The following is a 12,611-nucleotide window of genomic DNA, read 5'->3' as shown; positions in this document are numbered from 1 at the left end:
CCCCGCCCCGCCCCGCCCCGAGCCAGTCGCTGCCGCGCGCCGCCGCACGTGACGCTCGCCAGCCAATGGCAGCCCGAGGCGGCTCGGGGGGCGGCCGGCGGCTCCGCGCGCGTTCCCAGCGGGCGGCAGCGCGGCGGCCGGCCCGGCTCGCGGGTCGGCGGCGGGAAGAAGGGCGGACAGGGCCCGCAGTTCGGGCCGGGCCCCGCCCTCGGGCCATCACATCGCACACGCCAGCGGCGTGCCCGAGGACCCCGGCGCGGGTGGCAGTCCTGGGGCCCGGCCGTCGGCCCCGCACTGCTGCCCCAGCACGCGGGAGCATGTCACAGAGCCCCCGGACTGCAGGCACCGTCCCGGGCGTGGTCGCAGGCCTCCTCTCGCCGTCCTGAAGGAAGGGTGGACCCCAGGGACCCAGGCTCTGTCCGCTCGGTGCTCCCGGCTGGGCGTCCCGCCGCAAACCGGGGCAGGACGATCGGGGCGCTCCGGCCTTCCGGAAGCCCCACCCGGCAGCCTCCCCCACATTTTACAGACGTAGCAACTTACCGAGCTGGGCAATGCGGTCTGAGCACGTTTCTGTCCTCAGGGAACTCTCCTGCCCAAGAAGAAGGGAAGGGTGCGCGCCCATAGACAAGAAGCGGTCCGCTGCGTCCAGTGCTGTTGGCGGCTTGCTTGCTGATGGTTAAACCCTTGCAAGTGGTCCTGTATCACACAGCGCAGTGCAAACAAGCCCTCGTCCCGGGTGTGCGGAGCCACGTACTGGGCGAGTACATGCTCTGTGGCTGATCCTGCGCTAGGTGCTTCCGTGTCTTTTCCTGTTGAATTCTCGACGACCCTGCGACGTAGGCATCAGGGCCCCGCGGTGCAGATACCTGGCGGCACACCAGAACGCAGAGGGCTTTGAGGTCTACCAGGTGACCTGGTATGAGCTGCTGTGCAGCCTCCCAAGCACACGGGTGAAGGACTGTAATTTTCTGTGCTAATCAACGAGGGCCACCCTGCTCTAGAGTCGACAAGAACACCAAGATGAGGACAAGGCCACTGCTGTAGCTCAGGAAGCAGGCCTCACATACCAGTGTAAAAATATCGTTATGTCAAAACAATATAGTGACGTTGTGAAAGGAACTGTCTTTGACAAACAGAGTCTGAGAGTTGAGAAGGTTGGACTTGCTTTTTCTCAGCACTGTCCAAGGGAGAGTACCCATACTAGGGTTTATTAATAAGCAACAGGACTGGTTTGAATGGCTCTCGAATACTTGTTGCTGCATTAAGCATTGGAAATTAGTGGGGTAAATTAGACATTGCCCAGCCTGTAGGGAGCCCACAGTCTATGCGGAGAAAGACAGGAGCACAGAGAACCTGAACTCATCAGGATAACCCTGGGTGGTGTGGGAACGCATCCATCCTGGAGGGGATGACAGGAGGGGAGGGGAGGGGAGGCGGGACAAGGAAGGAGGGAGTTGTCAGAGAAGGTCTCAAGAGGTGATAACTGAATGGGGGTCTTGAAAACGCACAGGAGGGGACAAGCTAAGTGTAGGGAATGATAGTACAAAAGTATGTGGGCAAAAGGGTGTCACATATGTGACTGCTGGGTATGAAGAGAGGACTAGAAGAGCATCCTGAAGAGTCAGATGGTGGCCCTGTCGTGACGGGTCATGGATGCGAAGGGGTTTGCCTTGCTGACTTTACCTTGTGCGCAGTCTTGGTGGCTTTTTTTTTTTTTTTTTAAGATTTTATGTATTTATTTGACAGAGAGAGACACAGCGAGAGAGGGAACACAAGCAGGGGGAGTGGGAGAGGGAGAAGCAGGCTTCCCGCGGAGCAGGGAGCCCGATGCGGGGCTCGATCCCAGGACCTGGAATTATGACCTGAGCCGAAGGCAGACGCTTAACGACTGAGCCACCCAGGCGCCCCCTTGGTGGCTTTCTTAATTTAGATACCCTCTGCTCCCCCAGCAAATGGATGGGCACTTGACTCAAGCTAAGCCAGTTGGATCATCTACCAGGAGTGAGAGGGGAAGTATCGGGATGGGGAGTTGAGGGTTGAAACATCCCCCCTGGAGAGAAGGTGAGGGGGTTGCCTTATGGGTTCATGAAAAGTGTACAAAATGGGGTGGAAAGCACCACAGAGGATAGAGGTACAGTGTGGGATGTTTCCTCAGCCCACTCAGTAACCTGCAGTCTCATTACTTCATTTCACACCTCACAACTGGATATGAAAACTGTATTTTAGTCCTTAGAAAGATGTACTCTGTACTTACTTTGATCTTATTTTCTAACCCAAAATTAAATACTTAGTATTTTAAATCAGCACTGTTAAGGAAAGTCTGGACTACATAGACATCATTTCTCTATGACAATTTGGATGGGATGTTCCACCAAAAAAAATTTTTGAGCAATATGTGCAAACACCCCATCCAATTTCACCCTCATTCTATGTTCATGGGACAACCTTCCCCAGGGTTTCAACAGAAAAACAAGTTTCCCCAGTGGAAACATGGTTACTGTGTTATTTATATTACACAGGACTTCTTTAGGTTTGTAAATTTTTAAGGGCTTAAAACCCTTGCAGCCTCCCACCCAGAAGGAAACATAACTAACTGCCCAGGAGAACTTCTACCTTGAGAGACCTGCACTGGGTTATGAGTCTAAGACAGCCAGCAGCTGTGCCCCAGGCTCACTTCTCCTCTAAATCCCATAATCCTAATTTACACCGAGAACATAGCTTCGAGAGGATGTGGGAAGTGTAGTTTCCACAGCTGCAGCCAGGAGAACGGAATGGAAACCGTGCAGGCCAGTTCACTTTGGCCACCACACCGAGACACTGCTCAACGGCCTGGAGGAGGAGGGATGACGAGATCTCACTCTGTCCTTCGTCCTCCCCAGGGAGACCCCGGTGCCTGCGCAGAAACGAGCCTGGAGTCCGTGCACTTCGGTTCTGATGCCTTGAAATCAAAGGCACATACTCTTTAAAAAGTGAGAGAATAGGTTACCGCATATGAATCCTGATGTTAAGCATTTTTACATTTCTCATCAAAAATACTGGCTTTCTAGCCAAAATACTGATAAAGGAAGAAAAAACTGTCAATGAGTTATCAACTAAATGTATTCCCGTGAGTCTGAGTCATTCTTTGACCTAGTGACTGAAGTTGTGGATATTAGCGTAGATGCATTTTCTGAGCTGAAAGTCGATTAGAACTGACACGCGAACATGTACTCTCTCTCTCCTTTCGCTGCTACTCTAGAGTAAAAGTATCGTGAGAAGCCAGAGTACACAGAATCCTTTTCACACTAATGCAGATGAAAATGTCATTTCTCATCTCTCTAGCAACTTCTTGGTTTGACTGAAAATGACTTATTTGATCCATCAGTGAAGCTTCTTAATTATTCCGTTGTAGGAAACCCTGCCTAGATGAATCGGTATTAACTTTGAAACAAGGGAGTCCTATCGGGTGCTCAGGATAAAGAGCAGTAAAGTTGAGATAAGACGACATTGTGGGTGGTATGGAATGAAAACACATCTCTGTTCTTAAGTTCCAGGAGGGCCGCTAATTAGAGCCACTTGCAAGGAAACTCTTTAATTTAGTTTTGATATGTGATACTGGGTTTCTGGTGGCACCTTCAAAATAATGTTTTTTCTTAGGGCATAAAAAAGTTGCAAATTAGATTACATTAAAATGATCATTTTTTTAGCATTTCCATTTATTTTAATCCCCACTTTTGTTTTGTTTTGTTGTTTTGCTTTCCAGACTTGGAAAATTAATGATTGACTGGACTAATTCAGTAGCCTGGTTGATGAATTAGAGCATTAACAAGAAAATTTTGATGTAAGTATGAATCTTTAAGCCATATTTCCAACCTTCCACCATATGCATTCTTTGGTTAATATTAAAAGTTTATTCCATGGCATCATTTCCAGTTATGTTCTTCTCAAATATATACTTTACTCACTGTTTCTCTGTCTCTCTGCATCCATCCAGTGCAATGGAGATAAATGGACAATCACTCTTGAACACACAGCGGGCTTCTATTGAAGCACTTGGCCTGTTAGCCCAGCTCCAATGTCCTTTTTTTGGGAGAATGAATGTTCTGGCATAGCAGTCACCCAAGTTGTGATTTTGTTTCCTTATAATCATTGCAATTGTGTTTGAAATAGCCATAATGCAATTTTCTCAATATGAGCTATTTTTAGCAGTGCAAAACTCTGACTGCAATTTTTTTCATTTTATTTCTTTTTTAAAGATTTTATTTATTTATTTGTGAGAGAGAATGAGAGAGAGCACATGAGAGAGGGGAGGGTCAGAGGGAGAAGCAGACTCCCCGCCGAGCAGGGAGCCCGATGCGGGACTCGATCCTGGGACTCCAGGATCAAGACCTGAGCCGAAGGCAGTTGCTTAACCAACTGAGCCACCCAGGCGCCCCATTTTATTTCTTTTTTTAAAATTTTTTTTTTTAAGATTTTTTTTATTTATTTATTTGAGACAGAGAGAATGAGAGAGAGAGAGCACATGAGAGGGGAGGGGGTCAGAGGGAGAAGCAGGCTCCTTGCTGAGCAGGGAGCCCGATGCGGGACTCGATCCAGGGACTCCAGGATCATGACCTGAGCCGAAGGCAGTCGCTTAACCAACTGAGCCACCCAGGCGCCCCCCCATTTTATTTCTTAATATAAGGTGGGCATTCTTGTTTAACCATATCCACAGACTACCTTAATGAACACAAATGTGTCACATGATCTTTAAATAAGTGAATGTCACTATGTTCCAAGGCAAAAAAAAAAAAAGTTACATCACCATGACACAAAAATGATACCATAACAGGTAAACTCTGCTCCAAGATTTTGAATAATTTTTTTTTTCTTTAAAAACAGGAATCCATCTATCTTCAATTATAAAATACATGTTCATTGAAAAAATAAATTTCGGGGCCCCTGAGTGGCTCAGTCGGTTAAGCGTCTGACTCTTGGCTTAGGTGGGTCGTGATTTTGGGGTCCTGGATGGAGCCCCATGTTGGGCTCTGTGCTCAGCAGGGAGTCTGCTTCTCCCTTTGCCCCTCCCCCTCTGCTCCTTCCCCCCCCACCTGCTTGCACTGTGCATGATCAAGAGTGTTTTATTCTCTCTCATAAATAAAATCTTTATTAAGTAAATAAATAAATTTCAAGAAAGGCAGAAGAGCATGGGGAATATACATAGTGGTTTATATTGTCTGAGACATTTTTTTCTATGAATTTATTCAAACTCAAGTGCAATTTTACATAAGATCATACCACAGGATGGTTCACAACTGAGTTGTTACTTAACATAGACAGCTTTGCATAACAAATCACCACAAACTGCAGCTGAAGACAGCATGTATTTATGATCTCACAGTTTTTGTGGCCAGGTTATAACTTAGGAATTGGACAGGGTCAAAGTCTCATCAAGGACTTGATGGGGAGAGACATGCCTCCCAGCTCCGTCAGGTTCCTGGCAGGACTCACCTCCTCGCAGGCGTAGACCGGGGTCCCTATTTTCTTGTGGATGGTCAGCGGTGGGCTGTTCACAGCTCCGAGGTCACCCTCAGTCCTTAGCCACGTGGTCCTCTCCATAGACTGTGTCACAACACGGCAGCTTCTTCAAAGCCAGCAAAGGACAGAGAAGCATCATCATTATTTTTTAATCGTTTTACTACCCAAGGCCTACATTTTTTTTTTTTTTGGCTTTTTTTTTTAATTGAAGTATAGTTGGCTCACAATGTTACATCAGTTTCAGGAGTACAACATAGTGATTCGACAACCCTGTACGTTATGCCATGTTTACCACAAGCGTAGCTAAAAAACGTGGCACGTTTCACAAATCTGCAAGTCACCTTTGTGCAAGAGCTATGTCAATCTTCTCAGTTTCTTTCCAACTTGGGTGTGTGTGCTGCTGAATTGAGCACAGAATCATTACCCTTTCAATGATAGCATAATATTCCGCTCTATGAATGTAACATAGTTTGTCCTTATAGATATCAGGTTGTTTCAATTTTTTTTTAATTTTTTTTTTTTAGATTTTATTTATTTATTTGATAGAGAGAGACACAGCAAGAGGGGAACACAAGCAAGGGGAGTGGGAGAGAGAGAAGCAGGCTTCCCGCGGAGCAGGGGGCCCGATGCGGGGCTCGATCCCAGGACCCCGGGATCATGACCTGAGCGGAAGGCAGACTCTTAACGACTGAGCCACCCAGGCGCCCCTCCAATTTTTCTTAATTATAAACAAAGCTACAATGCAGCTTTGTGACTTCTGTTCTTTCCTTCCTGTAACCCCTAGAAGTGGAATTGCAGAGTCAAATAGTATGTACTTTTAAAATGTTTTTACACTTGGGGCACCTGGCTGGCTCAGTCAGGGCAGCACTCGACTCTTGATCTCAATGTTGTGAATTCAAGCCCCATATTGGGTGTAGAGATTACTTAAAAATAAAATCTTAAGGGGCGCCTGGGGGGCTCAGTCATTAAGCATCTGCCTTCGGCTCAGGTCATGATCTCAGGGTGTTGGGATCGAGCCCCGCATCAGGCTCCCTGCTCAGCGGGAAGCCTGCTTCTCCTTCTCCCACTCTCCCCGCTTGTGTTCCCTCTGTCACTGTGTCTCTCTCTCAAATAAATAAATAAAATCTTTAAAGAAATAAAATCTTAAAAAATAATAAAAAATAAATAAAATTTCTTTATATTTAGAAAATAACCATCTGGAAAGTTAATCCCATTATACTTCTACTGAGAATGGGTGAGAGTGCTGGTCTGCGCACATACTTGCCAACACTGGCCTTATCCATAAATTTAAGCTTTGCCGATTTAATGGTAAAAAATTATACCTCATCGTTTTCATTTGTATTTCTTTGATTGGTGAGGTCAAACATGTTTATGCTTATTGGACACTGTTTTGCAAACTGTCCTTAAATGACTTGTTCACTTTGCGATTGTGAAAGCACTTTGTTTATTAAATGCCCTTAGTGGGTTTTTCCTAATTTATGTCACTATTTTGGGGAATCGTCAGTCGTATAAAAGTTTTAAGCGTGGATACCTGGGTGGCTCAGTCGGTGGAGCGTCTGCCTTCAGCTCGGGTCACGATCCCGGGGTCCTGGGGTCGAGCCCCGCGTTGGGCTCCCTGCTCACTAGGGAGCCTGCTTCTCCCTCTGCCTCTGCCTGCCACTCTCCCTGCTCGTGTTCTCTCTCTCTCTTTACCCTCTCTCTACCCCAAATAAATAAATAAAATCTTAAAAAGAAGTTTTAAGTTTTTTTCGGAAGTCAGTTCTATTAGTCATTTTCTTAATGCTTTTTGCCATCGACGTCATGCTTAGAAATACGTTTTCCTCCTCAGAAGTGTAAAAATCCTCATACCTGGTGGTTCTAAAATTCTTATGGTTTCGTCTCACGTTTTAAGTTTTAATTGCTCTGGGATTATTGTGCTGCAAGATCAGTTGCTTCAGCGATGGCCATGACAAGCGTTTGTATTTCTTTTGAGTTATTCTAGATGAGCAACTCCAGAGCTATTTTAGAGATGAGTCACTTGTGGCTGCAGATTTGTGGGAAACAGAGAACAAATTAGTGCTGTGGAGTGTCTTCAACATGTGGTCTCTGAGTAATTTAATTTCCAGCAATATGCACTTTTCCCTGAAATTTTATGTGTGTCACTTCTGCTGTAATAACATGATGCAAGAGGACAAGCTTAGTGACAGGACAGACAACACGAATAAATCAACATGACAGATCAGGAGGACTGGGGACAAGGACTTCAAACTACAACAAGCCCTTAAATAAGAGGCCAGGGTGATTTTGCCACAACACCACGGCTTTCTGAACTACCGAGGCTCTTCTGAGAATGTGGTTATTTCTCCTGCAGGGGGGAGGCTGGAGAGTAAAGTGGGTCTCCCGGGTGCACTCTCCTGAGAACCCTGATTCCAAAAGAAATTCTGCAGACCAGAAAGCGACAAGAGCTCTTGTGAGCCTTGCTGTCTCTTAGATGTGTAAAACGAAGGAGCAAAAGCGAACATGGAAGTCAGATGATGGGGCTTATCTGGCAGCGACACTCGGCACTTAGCGCGCAGCCCTGCTCCGTGTGGGGTCTCCCCCCCAACCTCCTGCTTGCCTCAGCCCTGGCTCGCCGCTCCGCAACTGGTGTGTTCTTAGGCACTTAGTGAATGTTTATGGAATAAGTGATTGATGGGTTGAGGAAATAAATGTGTAGGTATTCAAGAGGGAGCTTAGTTGCATTCCAACAATCAAAGGAGCCCGTTTGTGGAGTGCCTGTTCCTATAGTTAAGTGCTCTGCACACTTAGTCCGTTCAGCCTCCACGATAGCCCCACAAGATAGGAATACTAGGATCGCTCCCTCTCACGTAGGCAGAAGAAGCTCCCAGAGGAACCAGAGTTATCCAATTAGGTGGAGGAATCAAGGTCTAAGACCCAGAACGGTCTGATTACAAAGCCCACACGGTTTCCCGTGTTCCCTTATAGCCTCTGAAAAGTTCATAAATCACCATGGCAGGGAAACTCCGGTCATCATCTAGGCTTGTGCACACCTAGGCTTTTCACGTGGGTGTTCATCTTCCAGAATGGGCAAGGCCCCCACCCACAGATGGTGCAAGACCACATGAGCCAGTGAGAGCTCCTTACCCTCCCGCGTTCCTTCAGCTCGGCCCCTGGAGACGGAGGACAGCAGATGGTCAGCGTGCTGCTTCCTTCCTCAGCCGCGTGGCTGTTTCCAGAGATGGCTTGAACTCGGCAGGCTGGCTTGGAATTCCTAGTGGCTGTGGACGCTGGCACATTTGAGTTTAGCCAGAGCCTGATCCCTGCCTATTAAATCTGTTCAAAAGGCAGCCACCAGGCCAATATAGTGGGAAACAGAATGTACTAGAAAGAGCGGTGGATGGGGAGTGGCAGCTCACTGTTTTTATTACTAATATGAGTGATGGAGGGGAGGCTGGGAGAGGCTCCAGGTCAAAGGAGTCACCACGTGCATGTAAGCTAATCCTTATTACAGAGAACAATCAAGACTGAATTTTTAAAGAAAAGGGGTGCTCTGAGTGAAGGCAGGAGCTGGTGGCAGCTGATGACCAAGGTGAACACACTCCTCGTGTGGGTTTTCTTCGAGCCCAGTATTTCCTGAGCTGCTTCAGCAGGAGCCTATTCCACTGGCTTCCAGCTTCATCAGAAGGATGTGCACCGTTGTCCACATCCCCGGATGGGTCGTGCGTTGAAAGGTATCTGTAAAAGCGAGAATACACTCTTTTTCCTTTTTCGCCCCTCTTACCTGGATGATCCCGGTCACATTATTAAGTTGATAGAATTCTATTTAAAAGCAGAGAAACGTGGCTTTGGTTTTATTCGGCCTTGTAGAACCCCAGCTCTGTTTTAAGAACCCCATCTCACTTCTGCTGACAATTTCCCCTTCTGAACGTGGAAATGGTAAAATAGAGCAGTCCCTTCTCCATGAAGTAACCAAGTAAACGTGAGCCGGGAGCGTGGGCGAGTCCCTCCATGGGCTGCACTGTATGCTGTTAGCTCGCTGATCCGCTCACGTCTCCAAGGCCCCCTGGGAATCCCAGACCCCGTTCTTGGTGCCCAACTCCAGTCGAGTCCAGCCTTACTGATGGAAGAACCAAGACCCAAGGGAAAGGACGTGACCCCACTTCTGCCCTTGATCTTAAACTGTATGTCAGCTTATTTGCAGTAATCATACAGAAGCAGTTATTGGAAATAAGGCTTGGTGCCCCCCAGAAATGCAGGTGAGGAGCGGCCGAGGGGAGGCGGGAGCACAAGGCCGGACCTGCTGGGCCACTCCAACTACTTAGTCTCTCGTTCAGAGGCACAGGAAACCAATAAAGAGCATGTGTTGTCAGTTGAGATTTGGAAATATCTTAACAACTGCATTTAAAATTTTTTATCCATGTTTGAAAGAGTCCAATCATGGTTTAAAGGTATAAACTATTATCGTGATCTTACAGCAAGAAATCCATCAGATTCTAATAAGGACAAGAACCAGAAGCAACGGGCTTCGCCAGACTAAAGAGATGGGGGGTTGGATGTGGATGGAAATCCTGGACTGCAAGTGTTGTGGGGCATGGGACACATGACCGAGGATCCCTGGCTCAGAAGAGCATACGGGGGCAGCAGAATTCTTAGGACAGATCGTTGGGAATCAGAGTTTTCAAACTGGACCATGCAAGATGAAGATTTAAACTGTCTGAAGAACCTTTAAAATGTGCTTTTAATATTGGCGTTCCCTGTTTAGTTTTCTTTTATTAAAAAATCCTGAGGAATGAGGGCGGGGAGTTTGGGGAGCACGGGGTGTAGAGCATCTTCCAAACCAGCTGGAAGGCAGTGATCCCAGTAACAGACCAGGGGTGTCTTGTGGGGGGAGAGGGAAAGGGACCAAAGCGGGGAAAGAATGGGTCTGTTCTGCAGAACAAGCAGCTCCCAGGGAGATGTATGGCCAAGACGTATCCCCAGACGCCCCCTTGCACGAACCAATTTGAGCCAGATTGAAGCTGGGGGTCTGCACAGAAGGCCCCTGAGTTGCCCTCAGTTACTTCAGCTCATTACAACACTAAGATTTCCTCCTAGGGGCTGGTTTTTTCAGCCACTTTCTGATGCGGTCTTGCCCTCTTCAGATGCCTTGATGGCCCCCCACAACCTCCAAGGCCACACTGCCTGCTGGGTGCCATGCAAAGGGCTTCGTGACCTTGCCCTGCCCATTCTAGCATCCTCTCCCCGCCTGCCCATTTCCCTGAGCCCTCAAACCTGGCTGTGCAAACTTCAGGCAGTCCTCCGGGTATGCTCTGCCCTTCCTCACCTTTGCTGTGCTGCTCTCCTCGCCAAAAACGTCCCCTCTCCTTTCCTCCTTCGTGATTCAGCTCCATGACTCAACCTCTGCACTTCTCCCGTGCTCCAGCCGCTGAAGAGGAAGGGATCATTGTAGTGCATTGGAGCTGACAGTGTGTTTTTACTTCTTCGCAAAAAGCTAGATCAGGTGGATTTGTACCTACTGTTTGGCAAGGCTCAGGGAGTTGACTTGTCCAAGGTCCCACAGCTAGTTAGGGACAGAACGGAGCTATCACCCAGGTCTTCCAGGGCAGGCTCATTCCCTGCCCCCCCCCCCCCCATGAAACAAGACCCCATCAAGGAAGTGAGGGCTGCAAAAGAAATCTTCCTTCTTGACCCCTGGCTCCCGCCCCTGTCTGCCTGATTCACTCTCATCTGGCCTAGTAGGAAACCTTCTCATGGAGCCCAGCATTTCAGGTTGGGGAATGCATCTTATGCTCTGAAAAATGTCACTTCTCCTGACATTTCTGGAAGAAATGAAAGCCCATTAACCAGTGACTTTGTTGAATAATTTACACCTAATTAATGTTAATAATCAGATGAAAAAGGCTGCAAACAGAGTTTTTTTCTGATGTTCCAAGGTGGGAGCTTGGGTCAAAGTGTCTGTTCAGGACAGAAAATGGGGAGATGGGGAGAAACCTTGCTAGATGCTAGAGTTGTAATTGGACGGGCAATGTGGAGGCCTCTGGCGGGTGGAGGCAGGTGGAGTCCAGGAAGAACCCACCCCCCTCCCTCAAAGTTTCCCGACCACCTTGGCTCTGGCCTCCTAGACATGAACGGAAGTGCTGGACGGATTTCCTCCTCTCTGTACTTTGCTGCCACATTTACGGGAGAAAACCGGAGGATTTAAGGTCTTCTTTGCCCGTGGATGTCCTTCTGTTGACGTTGTGTTGTGTTCCTACATGTCTTGTATTTAGTTCATGAAGACCTGCACTGCTTCCTAGAATATCAGGCATTGCTGGGGGCATTTGGCCAGCCAGCACGTGCAAGCCCTCGAGGGCAGGGCATGCCTCGCCCGCGCTCCTGCTCCCCGGTTGACCCCACCTAACACCAATTTGTCTCAACTGTCAAGCATGTTTGAGAGGGCTCAGGGAGAGAAGCCAAGTCCACTGGATCCACCCAAACCTTTAGCGTTTTGTGTCTCTGCCTCCGTCCTGCTCTTTCAAAGTTCCCTTTTTGTCATTTCAGTCTCGAGAAGATCTTTTAGAGTAGTCTGCTGGTGACCGACTTCCATCTTCCTTGTTTTGGAGCGTGTCTTGCTCTCCTCTTTGTTCCCGATGGGTGTCCCCACTGGGGGCTGGATTCCGGGCCCACAGTTGTCTTCTGTCCCCACCTGCAGCGAGACACACCGCATCGTCCGGCCCCCGTGGTTTCTGGTGGCTAGTTTGCTCTGCAGATGAGGGCTCGTTTCTCCCGCCCCTGAGATTTCTGCTTTTGTTTTCAGTCTGACTGTGATGTGTTCTGGTGTGTTCTGGGATTATCCTGTTTATCCTCAACTTCTTGCATCTGCAGGTTGATGTCTTTTGCTAACTTTGGGAAATTTTTGCAGTGATTTTCTTGAAAATCTTTCAGCTCACCTTCTTTCTCCGGGTGAGACGCCAGTGTCTCAATGTGTGATTTTTGTCATCGTTCCACAGGATCTGGGGCCTCTGTTCATTTGTTTTTTCAGCCCATTTTCTCATCGTTGGGGTCGGGTAATTTGTCCTTCCGCCTTCAACCTCACTGACTCTCCTTCGTCCTCTCCTGTCCTTGTGTCACGCATCCATCCACTGAGTCGTTCACTT

The 12,611-nt window shown here is 48.0% G+C and overlaps 1 non-coding gene across 1 annotated transcript; it reads right to left on the bottom strand.

Annotated features, from left to right (window-relative positions):
• Positions 1-5,802: 5,802 nt before the first annotated feature.
• Positions 5,803-5,909, bottom strand: LOC123850320 (U6 spliceosomal RNA). Its single transcript, XR_006792286.1, has one exon. It is a non-coding gene; the product is annotated as a U6 spliceosomal RNA (small nuclear RNA).
• Positions 5,910-12,611: the final 6,702 nt, after the last annotated feature.

The sequence above is a fragment of the Mirounga angustirostris genome, unplaced genomic scaffold (assembly GCF_029215605.1).
Source record: "Mirounga angustirostris isolate CCGP_5_RB_7025 unplaced genomic scaffold, mMirAng1.0.hap1 SCAF_15, whole genome shotgun sequence".
In the NCBI taxonomy this organism is placed as follows: Eukaryota; Metazoa; Chordata; class Mammalia; order Carnivora; family Phocidae; genus Mirounga; species Mirounga angustirostris.
Note: the sequence above shows the minus strand (reverse complement) of the source record. Positions and strands in the feature narration are given on the sequence as shown.